The following is a 15289-nucleotide window of genomic DNA, read 5'->3' as shown; positions in this document are numbered from 1 at the left end:
TTTTGATATCGCTTGTATTGTTTACTTCTGAAAAAATATAACCTATATTACTGAAAATTTTCATAAATAAATTTTATTTATATTTGAGATATTTACTACTGGTTAAACAAATTAATAATTCACTTGTAATTGGAATCAAATTTATTACGCGACATTGACCTGTAATCGTTTAATGTTTCATTTCACAATTAAATAAATCCGGTTTGAAAATCTATTAATACATAGGGATAATGTTTATGTATACGAATATCATTCTGTATTTATTAGCATAAATTTAGTATATTTGTTTTGCAAATAAAACAGACAGATTATAATCAGAAATAATTTAGATGTTGTCTTCTTATTTTTTAATATTGTTGTTTTTCAATATTTTACAAAAGCAGAAGGCTGTCTGGCAGAAGGTAATCTGGCAGAAACCCAAGAAGTGCTGGCTTGGTGTAGCCAGGGATGATATTTGCGCCAAAGGTTCGTACCTTTGGCGCTAATATCATCCCTGGCTACACTGGGGATGCAAACAACCGTGCGATGTGAAGACGAAAAAGTAGGAAAGCGGACCCTGGTCTCCAATGCATAACGCCTGAGGAAACAAAAGGGAAAACGCCCAGATGATAGAAAGGGAGAGATTCTAATAAGCTTATTTCAATATACAAAGAAACGAAACAAGGTATCGATAATGTTATCGATAAAATTTCCACATTTCCCAACCCTACGAGACATTAAGAGCGACTTGTCACTAACTACATCGCCTACACGGATTCCTATCGCTTCGTCACGTCTCCAACCTTGAAGGTGTGACCCCGATGAGCTAGACAGACTGACTTCGCCATAAGGGAATTTACTATACATATATTATCGATCTGTTCAAAGATAAATATTTTAACCTACCCGTTTTCAATGTGTCAATATCATTAGAATCCTTGATATCCAGGGTATTACATAAAAACTTTTTTATAAACAGTATAATCAATTTGACGACCTCTGTGGCGCAGCGGTAAAGTGCTTGCCTCTGAACCGAGAGGTCCCGGGTTCGATGGAAAATGATCTTTTTCTTATTGGCCCGGGTCTTGGATGTAAATAAATACTTATATGAAAATACAATATAATACTTATATTACAAATCACATAGATTGAGTTAGCCCCAAGGTAAGTTCGAGACTTGACCGGGGATCGAACCCGGGATTTCCAGTGTAGCAGTCCGGTATGATGCCCCCGGAGGTCGTCATCAGACGTGTATCAACAGGTTTACGGTAATTGGCTACTTTCCAAATAGTCAAATCGGATACTTTTTTTAATGTAAAAAATTAAAAGTTTATAATTATGGAGCGCATGAGACAGTAATGTAGGTACCATGATGTCACGATTTTTGGAGTTAATGCATTCTTAATTTTCTTTAAGGAGAACAAAAAAATAGTAAATTATATTAATTAATAAAATAGCAACATTTAATTATTGTGTTTGATTATTATAATATAATATATACTTTGTGTATTTAATTTTTAATAGAGCCAATTAATTTAGCGATAGCTAAGCGACGTTTTAGCACGAGCTATAAAATAAATATTGGTGTCGAAGGAATCATAACACAGCACATACTCTAACATAAATACGACAATAATATTGAATTGAGTTTATAACCTTCACTTGCATTCGCAATCGGTAAATAAATACACATGTACGTTATTTTTATGGTTGGAAAAAAAAAGGAAGTTATGGACTTAGTCGCAAAGTAAGTTTTCTTCTGTTAAGTGCTCATATGAAACTAAATTACTGGCACATAATTATATTATACTAGTAGCGCCCCGGGGAGCCGCTCTCGTGGGAATCACAAAAAGATGGACATATTCTCGTTATGAATTATTCATTTTTCCAATCCGATAGCATTTCAGATTAGGTACGAACTCTTCTGTTTTATTGTAGTCACACGGTGAGATGCGAATCACTATCACTACATAGTATAAAACAAAGTCGCTTGCTGTCTGTCTGTCCCTATGTATGTTTAGATTTTTAAAACTACGCAACGGCTTTGATGCTGGCTTTCTTAATAAATATTCTTGAGGTAGGTTTAGGCGTAGTGTTAGGTGTGTATTATGGTTTTTCGCGAGCGAAGCCGGGACGGGCCGCTAGTAATGAATAAGTCACTTAGTTGCTTCTAATGTATTGACACAATCTTGACATACGTTTATTAAATATACAGGACCCACCCTCTCTTGATGATAATTAAAATCATATTCAATTTTATTTTTATATATATGTTTATAGATTTTTGTGAGCAGAATAAAACTAAAAATCTCGATAGCAACTCTGCTCTGTTTATTTTTCGCCATTTTATAACCGCATCTTCGCTGCTTTTAATTTTATTGCATTCTTACTCTATCTCCATTGGTGCAGTAAATATTTTCGATGTGTGTGGTTGGGTCTTTATGTCAAAAATAGTTTTATTACAGGTCTTAAGACGGCGCAACACTTTACCTACTTTTTAGCATAGTTTTTATTAACTAAGATATGTCTATAATATACATAGATAGGAGAGTTCAAGCTTTTCCTATATGGCAATATGTGGTGGTTCTCAGAGCTTTTCGACTGCTGCGTCCGTGCTGTCATTACGAACCCTCAATTTTCTTGAAAAATTAATGATTTCCAAAATAAATCATGCGTATAATATTAACATTACCACAGTACAGATTAATTATGTTAAAAAACTAATTCTTGTCTTTGTTGAAATTTGAAAAATTGTAATGACAGGAGAAAAATACCACAATAATGTTATTATTAAACTTTCAAAGGATAATAATTACAATTTCTAATGTGGTAGTACAAAGATCCTCAAAGGTTATCAACACATTATGTGCTAATAAGACACGCAAAACACATGCAATTTCTGTCATACATATACCTTGGTGATACAGACGCATTCTATCAAATGCCAGAGGTCGCATATCTTGTCACTTGAGGTCTAGAGGTCATCTAACATGCATCAAGGTTGAGACGTTTACTTGCAAGCTTACGAGTATAAGTACATTCAATTTTGAATAGATGTACAGTCATTAAACTGAATGATGAAAAGATAAAATAAAAATTTGATTAATTTATTTTTTTGAATTTCTGGGCACGTTCCATTTTTACAGCATTGGTATAATAGTTTTAGTTCAGTGTTTTTGTAAAATCTCTAAAGGATCGAATCGAGAGGTACGATGGAGTGATATATTTGTTTTTAGGCAGGCACTAGTCGCGAACATACACAGCAAAAATCAATAATATACTGGCATACGCATAAAAATCATTTTTGTGTGATATAAACTTAAGTTATGTGATTTGATGACATCATAATAATAGTTCTATTTGTCATCTATTTTCTGTAGTAACTATGCGTAGGAGTCGTCTATTGTTATGTTTGCCCATTTTTTTGTTTATTGTTTTGTTATGTTTTCTTTGCACAAAGCGGGAAAATCTGTATTGTCTGTGTATAACAAGGCATTTCTTATAATAATAAGTTTTTGTTACGTCATAATGTTCTAATCTCATTTGGAATAATAGAATTTTAATCTTTTTTTTTTTATTATGCGAAATTGTTCGAGCCACATTCAGTTCTATTTTTAAAATTCGATTCCCGCTCTCTAAAACAAAGCAATTTTTATAAGATCTTCGGATTGATTTATATTTGCTTATACAATATTATATTATATTTCTTCTTCCGAAATGAAAAATACATATCATTAATGGAGGCATGATTTTTTTGCGACTGCCTTGGGATAGTCAAAAAGCATTTTTAAATCTTGGATACAAGTTATTCCAAAATCATTACAGCAAAACTCAGAATATACGAAGAATAGTCTACGAAGAATTATACATGTTTGCCTTGGTATAGTTAAAAAGCATTTTTAAATCTTGGATACAAGTTATTCCAAAAGTATTACAGCAAAACTCAGGATATTACATTGTACCTATACGAAGAATTATACATAAAGCCCTTAATGATCATTCCTTCCCTAATGATACTTGCAGACAAAACCTGCAGCAAAACGCACAACATAGTACATCGATTATTCAAGTCGGGTAAAGAAAAAGAATACCCTAGAGGCTGGTATTAATGATGTAGTTTTTAATGTTGTTCGTAATTATCTTATTGCAAAATAAAAGATTCGATCGTTAAGATGCAGCCTGTGGGTTTGTATGTAAAGTTATCATAGTAGGTACATACATCTCTCTCTCATTGCTTCCCTGGTAGTTTCCTGAGCCACAAAGCGTTGGAGTCCCGGGTTTGTATATATATGTACTAAATTGTTCTTATCTATTTCGCAAGGGTTTCGGCATTCCTAGTTGTCTGAACAAAAATTATGCATCCACCTGTGACGATATTTTAGCTAGCATTCTTCCTTATATTCGTATCCTTCATTGCTGCTGATCGTGATCATTACGTGAAGTGAAATTTACTTTCTTGGAACATTATTGCCTTCACAAAAAACACAAAATGATAAATATCAAGTTTTTCTCCACAAGTTTTCATTATTCATAATAAAAAAACAAATCCCATAAATAGATAAACAAAGTTTAGTCCACGGCTTCGCCCGCGTGAATTTCCTACGATAACGTTTATTTTTCCAGGATTAAAAGTACTCGGTGTCTTTTTCCGTACTTCAAACTGTACGTATGCAATATTTGAGAAAGGTTGGTTGAGTTGATAAAGCGTGGAGAGGTAACAAATAGCGAACTTAATTTGTGAGGATGTATTTGTGTATGTGTATGTTTGTTACTCTTTCACGCAAAATCTACTGGACGGATTGTTATAAAATTTGGTACACGGGAAGAATATAACCTGGAATAACACATAGGGTAAGTAACCTATGTGTTATTCCAGGTATGTTAAGTTGTTGTTGTATACATGTTTATCCCGAAATTTCCACGGGAGCGAAGCCACGGGGCGTAGCTAGTTAAAACATAAAGATGAGAGCCGATTATAAATCAAATAGGATAATACGAGGCAAAGAAAAAAAAAACGTAAATATTTTAAGGCAAAGAAGGCAAATAGGCTTTAGGTCTATAGACAGTACGACATTTAACTGTATTTTCGCAAAAAAAACTAGAAATACCGGGTTAAACAACAAGAGATGTTATCAAATGATGGTACTGACCATACTGGTTCACATTGAGTCAAAACTTGGTATGGAATTGACTTTAATTTTATTAATAAACTCTTCTACTCTCCAGCGTAGATGAAGTCACGTGTACTCTCTGGTATGGTGTGCAAAATTTGACAATCGGCAACGAAACTGCTAACCGTACTTCAGTACGCCCCGTTGTTTCAAGAACGAATCGGTGTAAATTAATAATGATATTCCTTTTTTTTTAGCAATTCAGTCAAATTTCTGAGCAAAAGCACCTAATTTCTTTCATCATTCATCAAGACCATGTCGTTTTAATATTTTTCTTTATTCGATAAAACGTATATGACCAGTGTTTTAGTTTTGAATTAATGGGAATTAAAAGTGTACGTTTCCTCACGATGTTCTCCTTCACCGATCACAGTCACAGATATTATACGATAAATGACGACAAAATAATTTATTTTGATAACTTCAGCAAGTAATTGAATGTGGATCGTGCATGTGATGGAGAGGAAGTCAGCTCTATATATTTAACTCGCTCGTTTCAAATTATTACGCCTTCGTTACACGGTACCACCGTTATACCTTGTAATTGAACGGGTTATACAAGACTACTTTAATTTTTCGTATCCTGTCGGAATGCAGGATATGCAGTACAGTTAACAACACATCAAGCTACATGATTTCATTGGAAATTCGCCCCTATGACTGCGACTTTAAGATCCATGCAGAGTAACTTGATGTGCGGTCGATTGTACATACAAAGTTACATGTGTGTATCTTATGGGGAGGTAATAGTGGCGGATTTACAATGAAAGTAGGTAGGTTTACTGTGAACATCATCATCAGCTATAGTCGCCACGGCTTTTCCTGACAATGTAATCAGACTTTTCTTTCTATAGCAAAAAAAATGTATACAAATGTATATTCTTACCGTAAATCCCAAAGACTGGTTGCAGTTACACCTGTAGACAAAAAATGATATGGTTTTAAATAATTAATCACTAAGATGAAATAGGTAATTAAAACGTATAATAATAAACTTAATAAAACAAAGTAAGAAACTAGGTAAAATAAATGTTAATAATTAATAATATGTTAGATGACTTTAGGCGACTAATAATACACTCGACAAGAAAGAAACAAATCAATAGTTACAGTCGATTCGCCATAATAGTAGAAAACTGTCAATGCACACACGTTCTGTGGCAAACTGACATAACCTTAATCTCGAACTAAGAGGACTGATACCCTTCTTTGTAAGGGTTAAAAGTTGTTGAAGATGAAAGTTCATTGCCCCGTACAGTTCTCCAACTGACAAGCGACCCTTCAAGCGGCGTAATAAACACCAAGTTTCAGTGATTGTGTACAGTTTGATGGGCTGTTGGCCGTACCAATATGAAGGTGTGAAATTCATTAAGTTTGTTACGTTGTCTGTACATCAGGGCCTTTGTTTTACTATGTTTTCTTATTAAACATGTGGCGTAAAAGTCAATAAGGTTTTATAATGATGGCTTAGGAAATTGTTTAGGGCCAAAACATGGACATGTGATTTTAAAGTTGGGTAATGAAATTACGAAGATGCATTCTGATTTAGGTTTTAACGAAGCGGTGGCTGTTCAGATGACACTAGTATCCTTACATATTCGCGATAAACTCAAAAGTTATTGCACGGATTTTCATGCGGTTTTCACCAATCGATAATGTGATGCCTGAGCAAGGTTTAGGTGTATGATTCGTCTTGTTTTGTTCGTCTGTTTTTATCCGAGCGAAGCCAGGACGGGCAGCTAGTGTAATTTAAAGGTTTGAATTTTACAGAGTGTAATCAGTAAGTAACAGATCATTTATTTGCATAGCAATCAGACTCATGAATCACTGATTTCGATTTCAGTAAAGGAAAAACGGTGGTGGTGTAATGGTTAAGACGCCCGCCTGTGAATCGAAAGATTCCAGGTTCGAATCCTACTCATGCCACTTGCTTCCGGTGAAGGAAAACACCGTGAGGAAACCTACACACTGGTTGATTATTATTAACTTGTGTGTGAAATGGAGAAGGCAATGGCAAACCACTTCATTAACAATTCCAAGAAAGTTGTTGTGTGTGTTTTATTCCACGTAATGATCACGACCCTCAGCCATGAGGAATACGACTATGAATAAGAAAGGAAAAACACCTGAACACAATTTATGACTATTGAATCAATTTTGGCATCAATGTTAGCATTAATAAGATACACATATATAGTAGCAATATAACTCATGAATCATAGACTTCGTGTTTAGTAAAGGAAAATATCGTGATGAAATCTGCCACACAATTATGGAGAATTTAATAAAATTTGGCATCAGTACGTAGTATTATATTAGCAATAACACACATAGGTACATAAAGAAATTATTAAATGATAGAAATAAGTTCAGTTTAGTGTGAAAGAGAAACAAACATGAACAAACACACAATCCAGCACATCTCACTCAATCACACAATGAAATTTCATGAGAAATACTCATAAGTCATGCCTTCCTGTGTCATAGACGCCTGGTAGCTGGAAATGCTGTCTCCTCATTAATATGCGTTCCTGGTACATATGACAGTCGTCCCCCATCAACATGCTAGATGGCAACCTGTACGTAGGAGTTTTAGGAAATTAGCGGTTCCTTTCCATTGTAAATTGTTTTAAATAATTAATTATAATGCAATGAAGTGAGGCTCTCACAAAAAAATCAAAATCAAATCGTTTATTCAGAAATAAGGTCTTCCCAGGCACTTTTTCAAGTCATATTCTAAATTAAACAATATTTACCAAAGCTAAGCAAAATATATAGCTAAGATAGTTAATGCTAGAGTGGATACCATGTGGTAGAAAGCGTCCAATAGGAAGACACAATTCACATCTATTTTACTTATCGAAGTTACTTCGAAGTTCGAGACTATTTTATGGGATACTTATATTTTGTATCATACTAGCTTTCACCCGTGACATCGCCCAGGAACAGTGCTTTTTTCTATTTATTTATGCAAAATTGTAAAATTTGGTAACAACAATTTTCGCTAGTTTCAGTTTCACTTTTATGAGCTAGGATACAAAAATAAATAACTCATCCAAGACTCACTCGGGAATTTTTCCATTATCGGGTATTGAATCCGGGACCTCCGATGTTGCATTGCATAAATATCATAAAGGCACAGAGTTCGTCGTCGCATTACCTCATTACAGACCTATAACTCAGTTCCGATTATTGACAGTTCGTATTGACCACCCACAGACCCACGGTTCGCGACCCGACGGAGAAATATCGCCTTAAAGGGTTAATGGAGATCAGCCAGCGATCTGATCTACCATAAAATGTTTAGCTCCTTGAGCAAAAAGATGAGAGAGAATATAAATGTATTAAAAGGCGATAAGGGATAGACATATTGGTATATTATGTTAGTATATAATATACTGTATATTATTTTTGATTTTATAATTATTATCTGACTATTTTTTATAATTATAAATACCAAAAACCATGCGAAGTGGGAAAGAAAAAGTAGGAAAGCGGACGAGGCTTAAGAAAGCGGGAAAATGCTCAGAAGAGAAAGAGAGAGAGACAATAAATAACATTAAATGAATAATATAACATTTTTGATTAATTACGAGCTGCGCTATTAGGATCCCGTAGAGACTTTAAAAAAGTGGTGTGAATCTGCTGTGATGCTCCCTTCGACAAACAAAACATGACATTAATTTCTGCGTGGGCTACCAAACACATTAAAACGTAATATAGCTAAAGATTTGGTCATTACTATAAATGATTGAATATTAAGGTTTTATTTTATGATTTGTCTATTTAATATTAAAGACAAAACTTTGCATAATATATTGTTTGTTAGGCAAGATTAATGCGATATAAAGTAAAATTTAATAAGCGACATAAATATTTTGCCACACATAAAATTGTCTTTAGCAAAACTACGGTAAAATTACGTTAATTTTACTATCGAAAATCCCACATCCAGCATTAGAATTTAGAATATAATCAAATTGAGTGGGAGAGTCATATTATCCTAGTTGTGCTCATCCAAAGAAGTGACGTTTATGTATTGGCACGAAACATTATAATTGCTTATTGGCTGACATTGATTGTCATGAAATTGTGGTGGTCTGGACCACAGATATAAAAACATTGTTCTTATATATCTTGTCTGGATAGAGAACTTATACTGACATCCACAGATCACGGGTTTGAAATTTATTTTGAATAAAAAAACAAATTGACAAATTCTGGAATAAGTATCTCTAGTAATCTCTTTCTGCCAATTAATTAATTCTAACTGTATCTTTGTGAAAACACGTCTGTCACATAATTATTGTAATTATATTAGATAATTTGACTGTGCTATAATATAATTAAACAAATATTCATCTAAATACATATGTTCTACAATAAATAATTTAATTTGTGTGCCATCTAGTATAGTTTATAGTTTCTGATGCTTCTATCGAATCGTTGCATACAAGCAAATTGAGTACAAATCGATACAAAAATGTATGTATCCATGATGTTTAAATTATGATTGAATGTTTTTTGGTAAATTATATATACATTTAATTATGTATAAACTAATAGAATTCTCTCAGTTTTCTCCCGAAGACTCGAATGCCGGACAAAATGAGAAAAAAAACTCACACTACAGGTAAAAAATAAACACACGACTTCAACAATGATGACACTGGTTTAGCTTTAGGCTATAAATACTAGTTGAGTACTAATGACATACATGACGCTAAGTTAAAGGAATGTTATATAAAATAAAGATGACATCGACGAAAATCGACGAATTACTTTCATGTTTTATTAATTTTAGGTATTGCCTAATTTAAAACGTTAATCTTCAGAAAATTGAACAGAATACACCTTTCTTTCTGGTGTTCCATACCTATATCACAGGACTCATACGCGCGTAACGCTAACCCATAAGAGAAAATCTTAAAATAGAAATTAATCTTCTCACTCTTTTTGTTTTTTTTTTTTTATAAAAAGTTTTTACATGGTGTAATCTCCGAAAGTTATGCAAAGGGATTTTTTTTATAATCTTTCGAGTTCTGTAGTGCTTATATTTCGTGATGTTTCCCAGCTCGGGGCGGACCGCCCGTCAAGTGTGATTGATTCAAGAGTAAAAAGGAGAGGTCTAAAAATAGATGAGTAGTTAGGATTATATCATATCAACAAGTTTTTTAAATACATTTTATAACATCCAGGGTTACCAGGGTCTTATAAATCTCTAAGAATCTCTAAGATATACTCATGACGTAACTTAAGTCACTCTCCTGCTCTCTCACTACCTCCACACCAAATAACCCCTATTACTTAAATGTCTACATTCGTTTACTTCTGATGAAATTTTTACGTGTTTGACAATTGTTTTTTCAGAAAATCCTGGCAAGGCAATATCGCTGTCGCCTGTTAAAATTTACATTTAAACACTTAAAAAGAAAACAAATAAATCTGATTCTTTCTCCAGGTTCGTGACATAGAAGCGGACAGACGGACAGATAACGCCATTAATATGTGAGAATGACGGGCGGACGTCCGCGGGCGCCCTTATCAAGCGGCGTCGTGCGTGTGCGCGCACCCTAATGAATGCCACGACCGATGTGTCACAGGCTTTATTGGATCGGCCACTCATATTGTTATTATATAAACTAGCATTTGCTCGCGACTTCATACGCGTAAAAAAATCTGTTTACCGATTCTTTAGGAACATTCGTTAGTTACCTTACACTTTAGTAAAAGTAACAAATATTGGTAGGTAGAATAGGACGCAAGATTACTAGGTACTTAATTGGTGCAGTTTTCAAGTCAGTTGATAACTTTTTACTCAAAAACGGAACTTATAATACTATTGACGACTAATTCTAGAATAGTCAGTATATAGCAATAACACTATGAAAGATTTTCAATTCCCATAAAATGATCCCTTTTCTTTAGATGTTATGACTTATCTTTCCATTAAAAGTACCTTTTGTTTGTGATAGTTATCAATGGATTTTGAACCTTATAGTTTCAGAAATTAGGTGGTATTTCAATAGATGGGGTAAAACATAGGGTGGTTAACGATGCGAGAAGTCACTCTATAATTTTGTTAACAATAAAATGAAACATATGACTGATTGGTATGATGGAACAGTGCAATAAACTTTTGCCAAGGTTAGTCTTACATATGACTAGAATAGTAATATATAATATACTTTTTGACCATGTACTTTATGTACTTTGTAAAAAATATTTAAGTAAAAATAGTGATAAGCCCTTCTGGCATGATAAGCACCAACAGTGTTTCAGTGAGTTTCTTTCGGCATTTTTTCCTAGCAGTGGTTGTTCCGAAATGCCAGTAGTTTGTAGGCTTTTGAGAAATTGCTTTATAATACAAAATTTGACGTGAACAAGTCCCTGTGTACGTAGGTTAATTTTCTGAGTAATGATTTGATTTGTGGAGGAAGAAAGCTAATTTTGCTGCATGTAGGAAAAAACGTGTGTGAAAAATGGGGGAGAATGGGTCCTGCTGGCTGGCTGCAAAAAGAGGTAGATTTGAAGGAGAATTGGAGGAGATTCGCGACGGACTGTGATAAATAAAGTAAAGGGTGTTTACCCAACAGTGGGTCAAAAGCAAACTACAGGCTACGCACTGAAAAATTACGGTGAGAACAAATATCTGATAGCTCTATCCACCTGGTTATGAACGCTAGGTGCAAACCTGTTAAGTGCTGGCTTGATGTCGCCGAAAATTATTTTGTTTATATTTTTCTGTGTTAACTCATTATGGATGAATTTCACAAGCGTTTTAATGCGGCGTGTAGCGTTTCATTAGTGTCCGAAATTTTATTTGAATAAAGAATATATATTTTTTAATTAAACATTTATAAAATTAACATTGTGCCAGTACGTTACTTATATAAATAATAGGATAATTAAATTGATTACTGTATATGGTACAATTTAATGAACACTAATGATACCCACCACCCTTGTACATATTCGTAAACTGAATTCTTTCTCATGCTAACTTTCTATTACCGTTCTGCTTTTTGTTTCCTATTTTATGTACAGAATTACTTAGTCCATTAAGCTCGAAATGCCCTGGGGCGTTTTAAAAATATGATTAATTATTGTTTGTAGTGCATACATATATATCCATTCTCTAGGTGCTTTACCCTGTCGTTCATAATCCACGGCGCATGCGTCACGCACGACATGAATTCCAAAGTAGCCATTTTAAAATTGTCTTTGGTGTAAAATAATAAAAACCCGTGAGTCATGGAAATGGAATTATACGTCCAGCCACTTTCACGTTGCATCTTTAAAAAATATTGGTACTTTATTTTCCTTAACATTGTTTGTGCTATCAGCGCTTTATTATAGTCACTAGCTTTTCTTGCGGCTTCGCCCGCGTAAATTTCCCATGGAAACAGTTATTGTTCCAGGATGAAAGGTAGCCTATATCCTTCTCCATACCTCAAAATACATTTATGCAAAATTTCAAGAAAATTGGTTGAGTAGATAAAGCGTGAAGAGGTGACATACAAACTTACTTTCGCGCTTATTTATCAGCTGTGCCCCGGGGCTTCGCTCCCGTGGGAATTTCGGAATAAAAAGTACCCTATGTGTTATTCCAGGTTATTTTCTACTTGTGTACTAAATTTCATAACCATCGGTCCAGTAGATAATTCGTGAAGAGGTAACAAACAGACAAACTTACTTTCGCATTTATAATATTAGTTGGGATAACGAATCCTTTACGGTCGGCACAGTCTGTCAGACGGACAGAGCCCTCAGAATATAGGCTAGACTCTGTCTGGGCTCTCTGTTTTAAGTACTTATTATCTTTTTTCGTTTTTAATTAACTAGTAAACTAAAAGTATTTATAGAGAAAATTACATACCTACATACTATATGTAATTTTATCTATAAATACTTTTTTATTTATTTTTATTTTATTGTATCTAATTACTTCAGATTTTAAATAAAAAGTAGCTTGATTGTTGTAGAATACTTCCAATTCTTGTCACGTATTTGATACAAATGTCTTATTGTAAAATACGTGTCATACATTGCCACACGCACCCTAAAACCTCAAGCGATAATGCATGCAATCTCTATAACCACAAGAATCTAAATCGAATGAAAATACTCGTATTTGTTATGGTTCAGGGTCCTTGCATGTCATGTTAGAATGAATAAAATAATACACTTCAATAAAGTTTGTAAAATGTATGTGTCATGCATTTAGATTGTGCATAATATGTACTTATATTAATCGAATTAAACAGTATTAGAAATAAGCAAAGTTTTATTAAAATATTTTTAGGTACGTAATGCTCAAATTATTCCAACTGACGGATACAGGAAAAGAGAAAGGCCTAGGACGAGATGGTCGGACGACATCAAAAAATTCGACAAAGAATGGCAAGAGAACACAAAGGGTAGAAATGCGTGGAGGAAGTTAGGGGAGGCTTTTTCCCAGCAGTGGGACTCAAACAGCTAATAAAAAAAAAACACAAATATACAATAAAATAACAAAAAAATAACACTGGTATATAACTATGTGACTACATAGTCACAATAAACGAAATCGAAAATGGTGGCGATTAAATTCCTTTTAGTCAACTGTGACCACATTGTCTTTCAAAAAACGATAATAAGTATGTGTAGTAATGTGGCATAATCTGTTAAAATATTGTTTTAATTATCGCTAAGAAATAAAAGAAATTAATAAAAATGTGGGATGACACTAGGGAAGAGTGATCGTCTGGTACCCATCATCTTGTCACACTGCGATAATGCCGATTCTTCAGTAAATATATGGTAGGAGAAAACTAAATCGATTGTATATCAAAAGGCAAGGACCTCTATTTCAAGAGAAATGTACATTTAAAAGACAAATAAATGGCTACAAAACACTTCAAGGTAATGCCAACGACTTGGAACTACTTTCATATGAGACACACCTGTCTGTCAGAACACAATCTAGAGTGATATCATGTAAGACCTATAATAAAATATTATCACACTCACGCGTATGTCACAGGTAGAAGTAAAATGATATTCCAAGAACATATTTCACCAACATCTCATCTGAATGTTTCCAACGCAGTTGATTCGGCATATTTAGTTGTTTTCTATTATGTCTTACTCAATGTTATAAATGCAAAAGTTGTGATGTGCGCGTAAAGATTTATGGTACTCAATAAAAAAAAAACTTCACGGATTAACTATATAAATAGATAAATATATGCAGATACAATTCGTGGACACAATCATTTCATGGTAAATGTGGGACACGCACGCGACGAGATCTTGTTTTGTTAAGGGCAAGTTCACTCATTGTAAATGTCAAAGTTTTAAAATAAACGTGATGGATTTTTCAACTGATTGACAGTTTGTAATTGTCAAAGTCAAAACGTTTATAAAAAAAAAATATACCCTCACAACACAGACAAGTGAAGCGCTACTACTAGCTTTTTTAGCCATATGCTGATATTGACTAGAAAAGCGTGACACGTTGGTGCGCGAATTTTGACAGTTAAGTCTGGTTTGGTAATGATCCATTTCTCAATATCTTTTTCTTGAAAATGAGCTTCCGTTATCATTATAATTATTCAAGTGCGTAAAACAATCGTGCAACATCACTAATACATCTGTGTTGTTTACTAAAAAAACTATAGTTTATGGGATATTTCAAAAAAAAAAGACATCGTCACGTTGAGTTGTATGAAATAAATTGGATAGAAGTACTCTGTATAAACTGTATACTTCACAGGAATTTTTATTATATTTACAATAATCATTTCAAGAAATAAATTCATATTACGAATTGTATTGAAACACATTTTTGATTTTCACCAAAAATATTGAATCAAAGATCTCAATGCATACAACCAGAGGTAAATCGGAGATATTATCTAACAAAACGTCTGAAAGCAAGAAAACAAATAATACAAAATATGTGCTGGACGGTGGACATAAAGTTACACATTATATTGTCCGATACAGAGGCATTACAAATTATCCAGGATTATATTACATTGGGTAACTTTAGAGGACTTACAAGAAAGGAGGGCTGCAAGTTTCTCAGTACCAGATGTATCAAACTGGTGGGCAGAAACTTTGGGCAGCAGATTTTTGGGGGCAGTAAAGTAATT

At 33.7% G+C, this 15289-nt stretch overlaps 1 protein-coding gene across 2 annotated transcripts in view; it reads right to left on the bottom strand.

Moving 5' to 3' along the window:
* Positions 1–15289, bottom strand: part of sano (serrano) — a 104915-nt gene that overhangs the window by 37537 nt on the left and 52089 nt on the right. For both annotated transcript variants that reach the window (XM_053764038.1, XM_053764039.1), the window contains one exon: positions 6037–6067. The gene's annotated coding sequence lies outside the window, so the exon portion shown is untranslated. The remainder of the gene's footprint in view (positions 1–6036; positions 6068–15289) is intronic.

The sequence above is a fragment of the Plodia interpunctella genome, chromosome 25 (genome assembly GCF_027563975.2).
Source record: "Plodia interpunctella isolate USDA-ARS_2022_Savannah chromosome 25, ilPloInte3.2, whole genome shotgun sequence".
In the NCBI taxonomy this organism is placed as follows: Eukaryota; Metazoa; Arthropoda; class Insecta; order Lepidoptera; family Pyralidae; genus Plodia; species Plodia interpunctella.
Note: the sequence above shows the minus strand (reverse complement) of the source record. Positions and strands in the feature narration are given on the sequence as shown.